The following is a 10,748-nucleotide window of genomic DNA, read 5'->3' as shown; positions in this document are numbered from 1 at the left end:
AAACCTGTTTGTAACGAAAACTTGGGTTTTATCCCAATATACTTATTATTATAAAATGTGGTGTTTTACTCTGATAAAATATTTCCTAACTCCGGTCCTGATGAAATTTCCGCTGCCAAATAAGGATAAACACCGATACCACCATCTCTGAGTAGGTCGCGACCGCCGCCTCCCGAGGCAGGGGTCGGGGGTTGCGACAGAAGGTGGTATCAGAGCTATACAACCACTGATTTCAGCCACAGAAGTGTTCTGCTGACACCAAAATTTTACCCATTATGTAGGGAAATAATCTACGTGATTATGTGCATATCTATATATTATTGTTTTGTGTTATTTGACAATTTTTAGTTTACAGTATGATCAAGGACCATCAATGCTTATAGTCAATTGTCCAGCTCTGTAACACCTCGAAAAAATTTCGTCCAATAATGTCTTGACACGTGTCATAAGGTTCCGGTATGTGAAAATATACTTTTGAGGGGCTAAAGTTGACAAACAGTGAAAACTATAGAACGTAAGGGTCCAAAGTGTCAACAATGGATAAATAGACTCTATGATAACCCTACATAATGTTTATAACCTTAAACGGATGGATCATGGATCATACGAAGCGGAAAATGCACAAAAGTGAGGAATGGCAAACTATAGGGGCCAAAAGTGTCAACATGTTGAATTTATACCTCTGAGTGAACTTTTGGCAGACCTGAAGCATTGTAATGCTAAAATATACTCACTAGAATATGTGGTAAAAATTTCATGAAGTTTCGATAACGTATGAGAAAGTTATGGCCAAAACCGTACTTGAGGGGTTAAAAGCGTCAACGTCGAATTTCATGGCTTTTCGGTTGAGCGCAAAGTTATCCGAGGACATTACCATGTTGGTAAATGTCCCAAGGTTCTTAGAAACCAAGTTTGGGGGTTTACGAGTCAAAGTAAGTAGCCAAAACATCGCGTGCAAGGACAGGGACCAAAGCTGCCAAAGTTTAAAAGTTTTTGGGCCTGCAGAACACCAGGCGGCCCGCCTGGGATATCTGAAGCGGGCCACGTGACCCTATCAGATGCAGTGTTCGCGAAAATGGGCATTTTGGGTCCGAATTTAAGTGCTAAACAGCTGTGGTTGCCTCCAAAACTCACCAATAAGGTTACATGCAAGTAAGGACAGCTGGTGCACTCTTACAACACCTGATTTCCTCATAAATCAGATCAATTGTTCTCATTTTGAGGGACTTGTGCTTGTATCAAGAACAAAGCAAATTTGCAAGGGACTCGACAGCTAAAGGTGCACGAGAAGAACTACACCACCCACGATTTGGAATTGGGTGCAGTTGTATTTGCTTTGAAGCTATGGAGACATTACTTGTATGGAACCAAGTGTATAATATATTCAGATCACAAGAGTCTTCAGCATCTGTTCAATCAGAAGGAATTGAACATGCGTCAAAGGCGATGGATGGAAACTTTAAACGATTATGACTGTGAGATAAGATACCATCCAGGCAAGGCAAATGTAGTTGCCGACGCCTTAAGCAGAAAGGAAAGGGTGAAACCAATCAGAATCAATGCCAAGTGCATTGAAATAAGAAATAATTTGAATGAAAGGGTGTTAGCTGCATAGAAGGAAGCTGTGTTGGAAGCTAACTATCCTGCAGAGAAGTTAGGAGTAACTGAGGAGCAGTTATCCTACGACAAAGATGGAATGCTACGACTAAACGGATGAATATGGGTTCCAGTTTATGGAGGACTTCGGGATGTTATCCTCCAGGAAGCCCACAGCTCTAAATATTTCGTTCATCCTGGAGCTGATAAGATGTACCAGGATTTGAAGTCCAACTACTGGTGGATTGGTTTGAAAAAGTCAGTAGCTGAGCATGTAGCTAAATGTTTGACTTGTGCGCAAGTCAAGGCTGAGCATCAGAAGCCGTCAGGTTTGCTTCAACAACCTGAAATTCCCAAGTGGAAATGGGAAATGGTGACAATGGATTTCATCACCAAGTTGCCGAAGACGAAAAAGGGAAATGATACCATATGGGTCATAGTAGATAGACTGACTAAGTCAGCTCATTTTCTACCCATCAAGGAGACGTATAGCTCCGATATGTTAGCTCAATTATACGTCGATAAGATTGTAGCATTGCATGGTATACCTATATCTATTATCTCCGATAGAGATACTAGATATACGTCGCATTTTTGGAAGAGTTTCCAACAATCATTGGGCACTCGTTTAAATTTTAGTACGGCTTATCATCCTCAGACCGATGGTCAGAGCGAGCGTACTATTCAAACTTTGGAAGACATGCTGCGAGCATGTGCGATCGACTTGGGTGGTAGTTGGGATAAGAACCTACCACTGATTGAATTCTCCTACAACAATAGCTACCATTCCAGCATAAAGGTTGCGCCTTTTGAGGCCCTATACGGTAGAAAGTGTAGATCGCCCATTTGTTGGGCAGAAGTTGGAGATGTCCAGTTGTCAGGACCAGATATCGTTTTTGAGACGACGGACAAGATCGTGCAGATACGCGATCGTTTGAAAGCTGCCAGGGATAGGCAGAAAAGTTATGCGGATCCTAAGCGCAAAGATTTTCACTTCGATGTAGGTGATAAAGTGTTGCTTAAGGTATCGCCCTGGAAAGGGGTGATGCGATTTGGTAAGAAAGGCAAGCTAAGCCCGAGATATATAGGACCTTTCGAGATTATCGAACGTGTCGGGTCAGTTGCTTACAAGTTAAACTTGTTGGTGCATATTTGTGACAACAGCTTAGATTTGGTCTTTGGATATCTTGTAATTAGTTAAACGATAAACAGTTAGCGGGTTTAGCTTTGTAATAGTTAGTTGTTATGTTTGGGCTTACTAAACCCAAGGAATTGGGTGATGGGGGGCGAATTGGGCCTGTCCAATTCGCAACCCAAGAGTCTTGACCTAGCCCACTTGTAAACCTTGTGTTATATAAACAAGGTTAGACATTAGGGTTTAGGTTAATCAGCCTAAAACAGTTGTGTGAGAGAGGAATTTCGTGAGAGACATAGTCTTAGACGAATTAGGGTTTGGTTGATTGTAATACGCAAGTTTGATAATCAATAGAAACCCGGTTGAAAGTGAATTCTGTTTCCTACACGTTTTCTGTTGCAATCTGATCTAGAGGATTCCGCACTCTAGGTTAGATAGGCGATTCTGTGAAAGATCCATAACATCAAGGGGACCTACAATTGGTATCAGAGCATTAGGCTCTTGATTGCTCGGTTCAGAATTGTTTGCTGCAGAAACAAGGAAGAATTTTCGAAAATTTGAAACCTGAAAAATTAGGGTTTTGAGATTTTCGAAATTTTTGTGTGTTTTGATTCTGATTTTTGATTTTTGTTGGCTGTTTTGATCTTCTGGTTTGTTTGTTTGGTGGTTTGCAGGTTTTTTCTGGAAAGATTTGGCTGATTCTGGAAAAGTTTGTGGCTGATAGACTTGAAGATTCGAAGACTGTTCTTCGTGTTCTTGAGTTTATTCAATCTGTTCTTGATAAATTTTCGAAATTTTTTGCTGATTTGCTGCTTTAATTTTGCAGGAAGTTGTTAGAGAATCAGAAAAATCTTCAAATTTTCGAACAGATCAAGTTTCCAGATTTATCCGGCGAATTTGACCAATTTTGCTGACTGACCAGCGAATTTAAAAGTTCCAGCAAACTTACCGGCGAAGTTAAATCCAAAGGCGACTTTGGTGACCGTGTAATTCTCCACAGCGAAATTACCACGGTTTTCGACGAGTTTACTGGTCGTCGAAATAGCGAAGTAAACCAGCGAATTTGTCTAGCGAACCTTTAAACTGTTGAGCGAATTTGAACGGGTGAGCGAAATTGAACTGTTGAGCGAAATTGACCTGACAGCATAATAACCAGCGAAATTACAGACATCTTAGCGAAATAACCAGCGAAATTAAGCATATCCAGCCATATCCAGCGAAATTAAGCAAGGACTTAAGTGGTGGAATTTCAGTTGGCAAGCGTCGAAAATTTTTCGGTGTTTTGCAAATAGAAATTGATCCGTAACTCATTAGACAGAACCGTTTGCACCGTTATATATCATTGGATTCGTCTTTTCGAGACGATTCTAACGGTGTAATTTGATAACCACTGTTTTCGGAAAAATTTTGTACGGTTTTCTCAGTCTGTTAACGTTAAAATGTCAAACATGTCTACTTTGAACGAGCTGTTGAAGATGGAGCATGAGGTTGGTACTACCAACAAACCACCTAAGATGATGAAGGTGGAGAACTATTTGACATGGAAGGATCGTTTTCAGTCCTTCATTGAATATCAGGATACGCGCATGTGGATATGCATCGAAGATGGTTACGTGAATCCAACACACGACTTTGAGGGCAGACCACGTCGAACAGAATATGTGAACATGCAAGATAATGATAAAAAGATGTATGAGGCTGAAAAGAGAGCCTTGGCTGCAATCAAAATGTCGTTGCCTGATAGCATCAAACATACCTTCAAAAAGTACACTAACTCAAAGGATATGTGGGATGCTTTGGAGAAAAGATACGCTGGTAATGCTGATGTCAAGAAGAACAAGATTGATCTACTGAAGAAGCAGTTTGCTGTTTTCAAGTACATGAAGCATGAGTCACTTGAAGACGTCATCACTCGTTACTACTATCTGATGTCAGAAATGGACAATTATGAGATCGATTGCTATTCTGATGTAGAGAAGAATGACAAGCTGCTAGACGCTTTGCCTACTAAGTGGGATATCTACACTTTAATGATCAAGGGTGAAGCAGATTATGAAACAAAAGAGCTTGAAGAGGTTGTAGGAAAGTTGAGAGCTTATGAGCTCAGCATGAAGAAGAAAGATACTGGATATGATCAGGTTCAAGATCCGGCAGTGTACAATGGGCTTACATCTTCTTCATCTCACAACGCTTCTAGCGACTCTACTACTGCGTTTTTATCATGTGAGAATGAGCAGGTTATGGTGAATCAGGATGGTGACGTGTGTTTTGTTGCTGCTTCAGGAGGATCATCAGGAGTTAAGAAAACATCAGCTTCTAAGCAGAGTACTACTGCTAAGTCAATGCCAATGAGTGTGAAGTCTGCTGAAGAGCATCTGGCTCTACTTGCTTCGTTTGTTGCTTCCTATGAAAACTATATTCAGGGAAAGATTTCTGATCCGGCTACTTTAGATGAAGACTATGATCAGATTGACCCTGATGATCTTGAAGAGATGGATTTGCAATGGCAAATGGCCATGATTTCTAGGCGTGTGAAAAGGTTCATGAACAGAACAGGAAGAAAGTTTGTGGGAAGGTCTGTTGGTTTCGACAAGGCCAAAGTGAGGTGCTTTAACTGTCAAAGTTATGGGCATTTTGCTAGGGAGTGTCAGAAACAAAAACAAGACAACTCGAGTCAGAGTTCAAACAACAGGAATGCATCAAGCAACTCTAGCTCAAAGGCGTTGATCTCTACTACAAGAGAGGGTTCATATGATTGGAGCATTCACTTAGAAAATGATGGGGATGTCTCTCAAGCATTCATGGCAGAGATTACTCCAATCGATGATGGTGAAGCTAAAGTAGATGATGCAGAAGTGAAAGTGGATGCTGAGGTGAAGGTAGAGAATAGAGCTGAAGAAAAGAAAGTTGATCAGACAACAGGTGCTGAAGATGAAAAACAAAAGTCAGAATATGAAAGAGAAGCTGAGGAAAAGGATGCTAAGTATAAACAATTGGAAGCTCAGCTTGCTGCTCTAATGGCCAACCTTGACAAACAAACAGGAGAGGTAAAATCTAATTCTGTGTGTTTAAAATGTCGTGAACTGCAGGGTGAGGTTGACAGGTTGTCTGCACAAAACAAAAGTTTGGTAAGCGAAATGTCTAACATTAAAGAATCAAACTTTTTTGCTAAAAGAAATGAAACGTCATACTTGAAGAAAATAAAAGGTTATGAAAGTGAACTTGATGCCGTAACCTGCAAATTAAATGAAAAACTTCAAGTCATTGACTTAGCTCATGACATGATGGCTGAAAAAACAAAAGAGATTTCTGATAAAAACAAAGAGTTGTCAGATGCTCAACTCAGAATTGTTGAACTTGAAAAGAAATTGGGTCAATTCAGGGATTCTGCTTTTGTTATGAAACATATGATGGGTGGGTTAAAGAAGAGTAATGACAAGACTAGTGTGGGATTCCAAGGCTTTAATGAAGTCCCACCTCCTCTTAGTCATGATTATTCATTCCTACCTGATGAAGATGAGCTAACCAAATTCATGTCAACAGCACCGAGTAGTTCCACAGCAGGTCGAGGAGAGGAGTCTGCGAGAGATGAGGCCAAGAAGGATAATAACAGCAAACCTGTTTTGAAAACGAAAACCTCACAACCTAGGAATAAAAACTCAACTTCTGTTAAAAAGATTAGTTTTGTTCAAGGAAGTGACATGAAAAACGAAACAGCTGTTATTGAAAATGAATCGAACATAGAGTTTGCTAAAAATAAAAACAAAGAAACTTCTGAAATTAAGCAAACTGAACCAAATCCTTCTGTGCCATCATCATCAAAACCTGAATCTAGTTCAAAGGCTTCAGATAAGAAGTCTTCGAAAAGGATGTCATGCTTCAAATGTCACACCAAAGGACATGTAGCTAGCTGCTATCCTAACAAAACGAATGAAGCACAGGTGAATGAGAGGAAGAGAGAGAAGTCACCAGAGAAAAATGGTGATAAGCAGGAGAGAGAGTCCAACTCTCCAAAGAAATCTGCTCCTAAGCAACCAGAGCCAGTTGCTGTTGGTGAGGATAAGGCTGAAAAAGGAACTCCACAAGTTCCTCGTTTTCAAAGAAATCAACCTAGATTTCAGCCTAGATCTCCACCAGGCAGATTTGAGAGACCTAGAAGCAGTTCACCAAGAATGAACAATCAAAATACAAATAATTTCAGAAGTCAAGGTCAATATCAAAATCGATACCAAAATAATGGTAGTCGAAATTTTTATAACAATGACTTTAGAAATTATAACTATAATGCTTCTTGGAATCAAAATTCAAATTTTCAAAGGTCAAAAAGTCCAAACACACATAGGAACCCTCAGGACCAAAGACCTAGTGGAAGTCAAAATCAATTTCCAACAGGTCTAAGATCCAAGACTCCAGTTAGGAGTAATGGATATTGGATGGACGTTCCGGTGGTTGGTGAATTTGGACGACCCAAGACCATTAAGGCTTGGGTCCCCCAATCTAACTAATTTCTTGGTTGGTGTGTGCAGGAGCTGCTAAGGAGGATTATCAACTTGTGGTATGTTGATAGTGGCTGCTCCAGGCACATGACGGGGGATGCGAGGTTGTTGACTGAATTTGAAGAATATGATGGAGGACAAGTGAATTTTGCGGGTGCTAAAGGTGGTAGGATTACTGGACGAGGAAAGGTGACCAATGGGAAGATCACACTGGACAAAGTGAACTATGTTGAGCAGCTTAAACACAATCTTATGAGCGTGTCACAAGTCTGCGACAAGGGTCACTCGGTCCATTTTACCAAGAATGAAGCTTTAGTGTTGAAACCAGGTTTGAAGATACCGGACGATTGGATAGTGATGCGAGCGCCAAGGAGAAATGACACTTATGTCATGGACATGGGTGCTAAGGATCCAACTGCAGTGGTGGCGTGTTTACTATCAAAAGCATCTGAAGCTGAATCGATGTTGTGGCACAGACGCATGGCCCATATTCACTATCGCAAAATGAACTATCTTGTTAAAAATGAGCTAGTGAGAGGGGTTCCATTGCGGAGGTTTCAAGTGGAAGACAAATGTCTTCCATGTCAAAAGAGAAAACAACACAAGAAACCTCATAAATCTAAAACAGTAAATTCCATAGATGCCCCTTACGAACTACTTCACATGGACTTATTCGGTCCAGTGAACGTAAGAAGCATAGGTGGAAAGTACTATTGTTTAGTTGTCACTGATGATTACTCACGTTATTCATGGGTTTTCTTTTTAGGTACAAAAGATGAGACGGCAGAGATGCTGATAGATCTTTTTACAAAACTGGAAAACGTCCATGATGCAAAGATCAAGAGGATAAGGAGTGATAATGGCACGGAGTTCAAGAATCGTATTCTGGATCTCTACTGTCTTCGCAAGGGAATTGAACATCAATATTCTGCTCCTTATACGCCTCAACAGAATGGAGTTGCTGAGAGGAAAAACAGGACGTTGATTGAAGCCGCTAGGACAATGCTTTCAGATTCTAAGCTACCAGTTCTTTTCTGGGGAGAAGCTGTGAATACAGCTTGCTATGTCCTAAACAAAGTTTTGACTGTTAAACGTTTTAACAAAACTTGTCATGAATTAATGTTTAACAAGAAACCAAACTTAGAAGGCTTTGAACCATTTGGATTACCCTGCACCATTGTGCGAAATAAAGATAAACAAAATTCGGTGAGGTGGCTGACGAGGGCTACTTTCTAGGTTACGTACCTGGCGCACCGAATAAAAGGGTTTTTAATCTAAAAACTGGTAAAATTGAGGTTGTGTTTAATGTTGAAATCACTTCTTACAAACCTCAACAGTCAACGAGTGGACCAGCTATATTATATGATTATGAAAGTGTCTTTAAATCATTTAATATTCCTGAGTTTTCCAATGCAGATGAGTCTCAGCTGATTCAAACAGTGATTGGTGATGATGAAGGCGAGTTCATGCCTAGATCGAATGTTGATACAACAGATGCTCCGGGACGTTCCCAAGATGCTGTTGATACTGATTCAAGTGACGATGAACCCGAACCCAATCAGGGGGAGGATTTCATTAATCCGTTTGCGGATCAGCATATTCAGGGGGAGGTTGGATCAAACCTTGGTGACAATTTGGAAGTTGATGCTGTTGCTACTACACGAGCAAATAGAGATCATCCAGTTGACATGATTCTTGGAGATCCTGCTGCAGGTGTTCAGACAAGAAGAAGCATAGCAGCGAATACTGGTTTATTTGTGTCGATTGAGAAGACTGGGATTGTGAACGAATGCTTGTATAGTTGCTTTATTTCCCAAGAGGAGCCGAAGAACATTCATATGGCTCTTAAAGACAATTCATGGGTTGAAGCTATGCAAGAGGAATTGGCCCAGTTTGCTAAGTTGAAGGATTGGGAGTTGGTTGATCTTCCTAAAGGTGAAAGAGAGATTGGCACTAAATGGGTATTTAGGTGCAAGAAGGATGAAAGAGGTATAGTCACGCGAAACAAGGCTCGATTGGTGGTCAAAGGTTTCAATCAGCAAGAAGGAATAGATTACAATGAGGTGTTTGCACCAGTGGCGAGGTTGGAGGCAATTCGTTTGTTTCTAGCTTTTGCTTCTTTCAAGGGCTTCAAAGTTTTCCAACTAGACGTGAAGAGTGCGTTTCTTTACGGGAAAGTCCAAGAAGTGGTGTATGTCTCACAACCAGATGGGTTCGTTGATCCAGATTATCCAGATCGAGTGTACAAACTTGATAAGGCTTTATACGGGTTACATCAAGCTCCCAGGGCGTGGTACGAGACACTGTCTACACATCTGATAAAGAATGGTTTTGAAAGAGGTCAGATTGACAGTACACTGTTCATCAAGAGGAAGAAGGAAGATTTTCTGCTGGTACAGGTGTACGTGGATGACATCATCTTTAGGTCATCTGATGAAGCATGTGTAAAGAGTTCGAGCAGGTGATGAAGAGCAAGTTCGAAATGAGTGCTATGGGTGAGCTCTCCTACTTTCTGGGATTACAAGTTGAACAGAAGGCGGATGGGATGTTTATTCATCAAACAAAGTATGTGTATGACATTTTGAGTCGGTTCAAAATGAATGATTGCACTACTTCCAACACACCCATATGTGAAAATCACAATCTTGGCCCAGATCATGAAAGTACTGAAGATGTTGATCCTACTCAATACAGGGCAATGATTGGTTCGCTAATGTACTTGACTGCTTCAAGACCCGACATCATGTTTGCTGTATGCTTGTGTGCCAGATATCAGGCGAATCCTAAAGAGTCACACATGAAAGCAGTGAAGCGAATTATTCGTTACTTGAAGGGGAAACCAAAACTTGGGTTGTGGTATCCAGCTGATAGTGATTTGACGTTTGTTGCTTACACTGACTCAGACTTTGGAGGATGCAAATCGAACAGGAAGTCTACAACAGGTGGTTGTCAGTTCTTAGGAGGCAGGATCGTGTCTTGGCAATGCAAGAAGCAATCCTGTGTGTCTACCTCTACGTGTGAAGCTGAATATATTGCTGCTGGAAGCTGCTGCTCTCAGGTTCTCTGGATTCAACAGCAGATGCGCGATTACGGTTTGGATTTCACTCGTACTCCTATTATGATAGACAATAATGCCACTATTTCAATAACTAATAATCCCGTGAACCACAGTCGCACAAAACATATTGACATACGTCATCATTTTATACGGGATTGTGCTGAAAAGAGACTAATTGAATTACATCGAGTCGACACAGAGGATAACCTGGCAGATCTTTATACTAAAGCATTTGACAGGGCTCGCTTTGAACACTTAGTCGAACTCAACGGGATGAGGAATCCTGAATAACTGGTTTTTCATAAGAATTTTTGTAAATAGTTTATTGTTTTCTTAAAAATCAAAAACACAAAAAAAAAAAATTGAAAAATCAAAAACATAAAAAAAAAAAAAAAATTAGAAAATCAAAAATGAGATTTCACTGTGTGAAAAAGGAGAAATGATAGTACATCAGCAAGTTAGA

The sequence above is a fragment of the Helianthus annuus genome, chromosome 4, assembly GCF_002127325.2.
Source record: "Helianthus annuus cultivar XRQ/B chromosome 4, HanXRQr2.0-SUNRISE, whole genome shotgun sequence".
Lineage (NCBI taxonomy): Eukaryota > Viridiplantae > Streptophyta > Magnoliopsida > Asterales > Asteraceae > Helianthus > Helianthus annuus.
The sequence above is the reverse complement of the archived record's forward strand: the minus strand, read 5'-3'. Positions refer to the sequence as shown.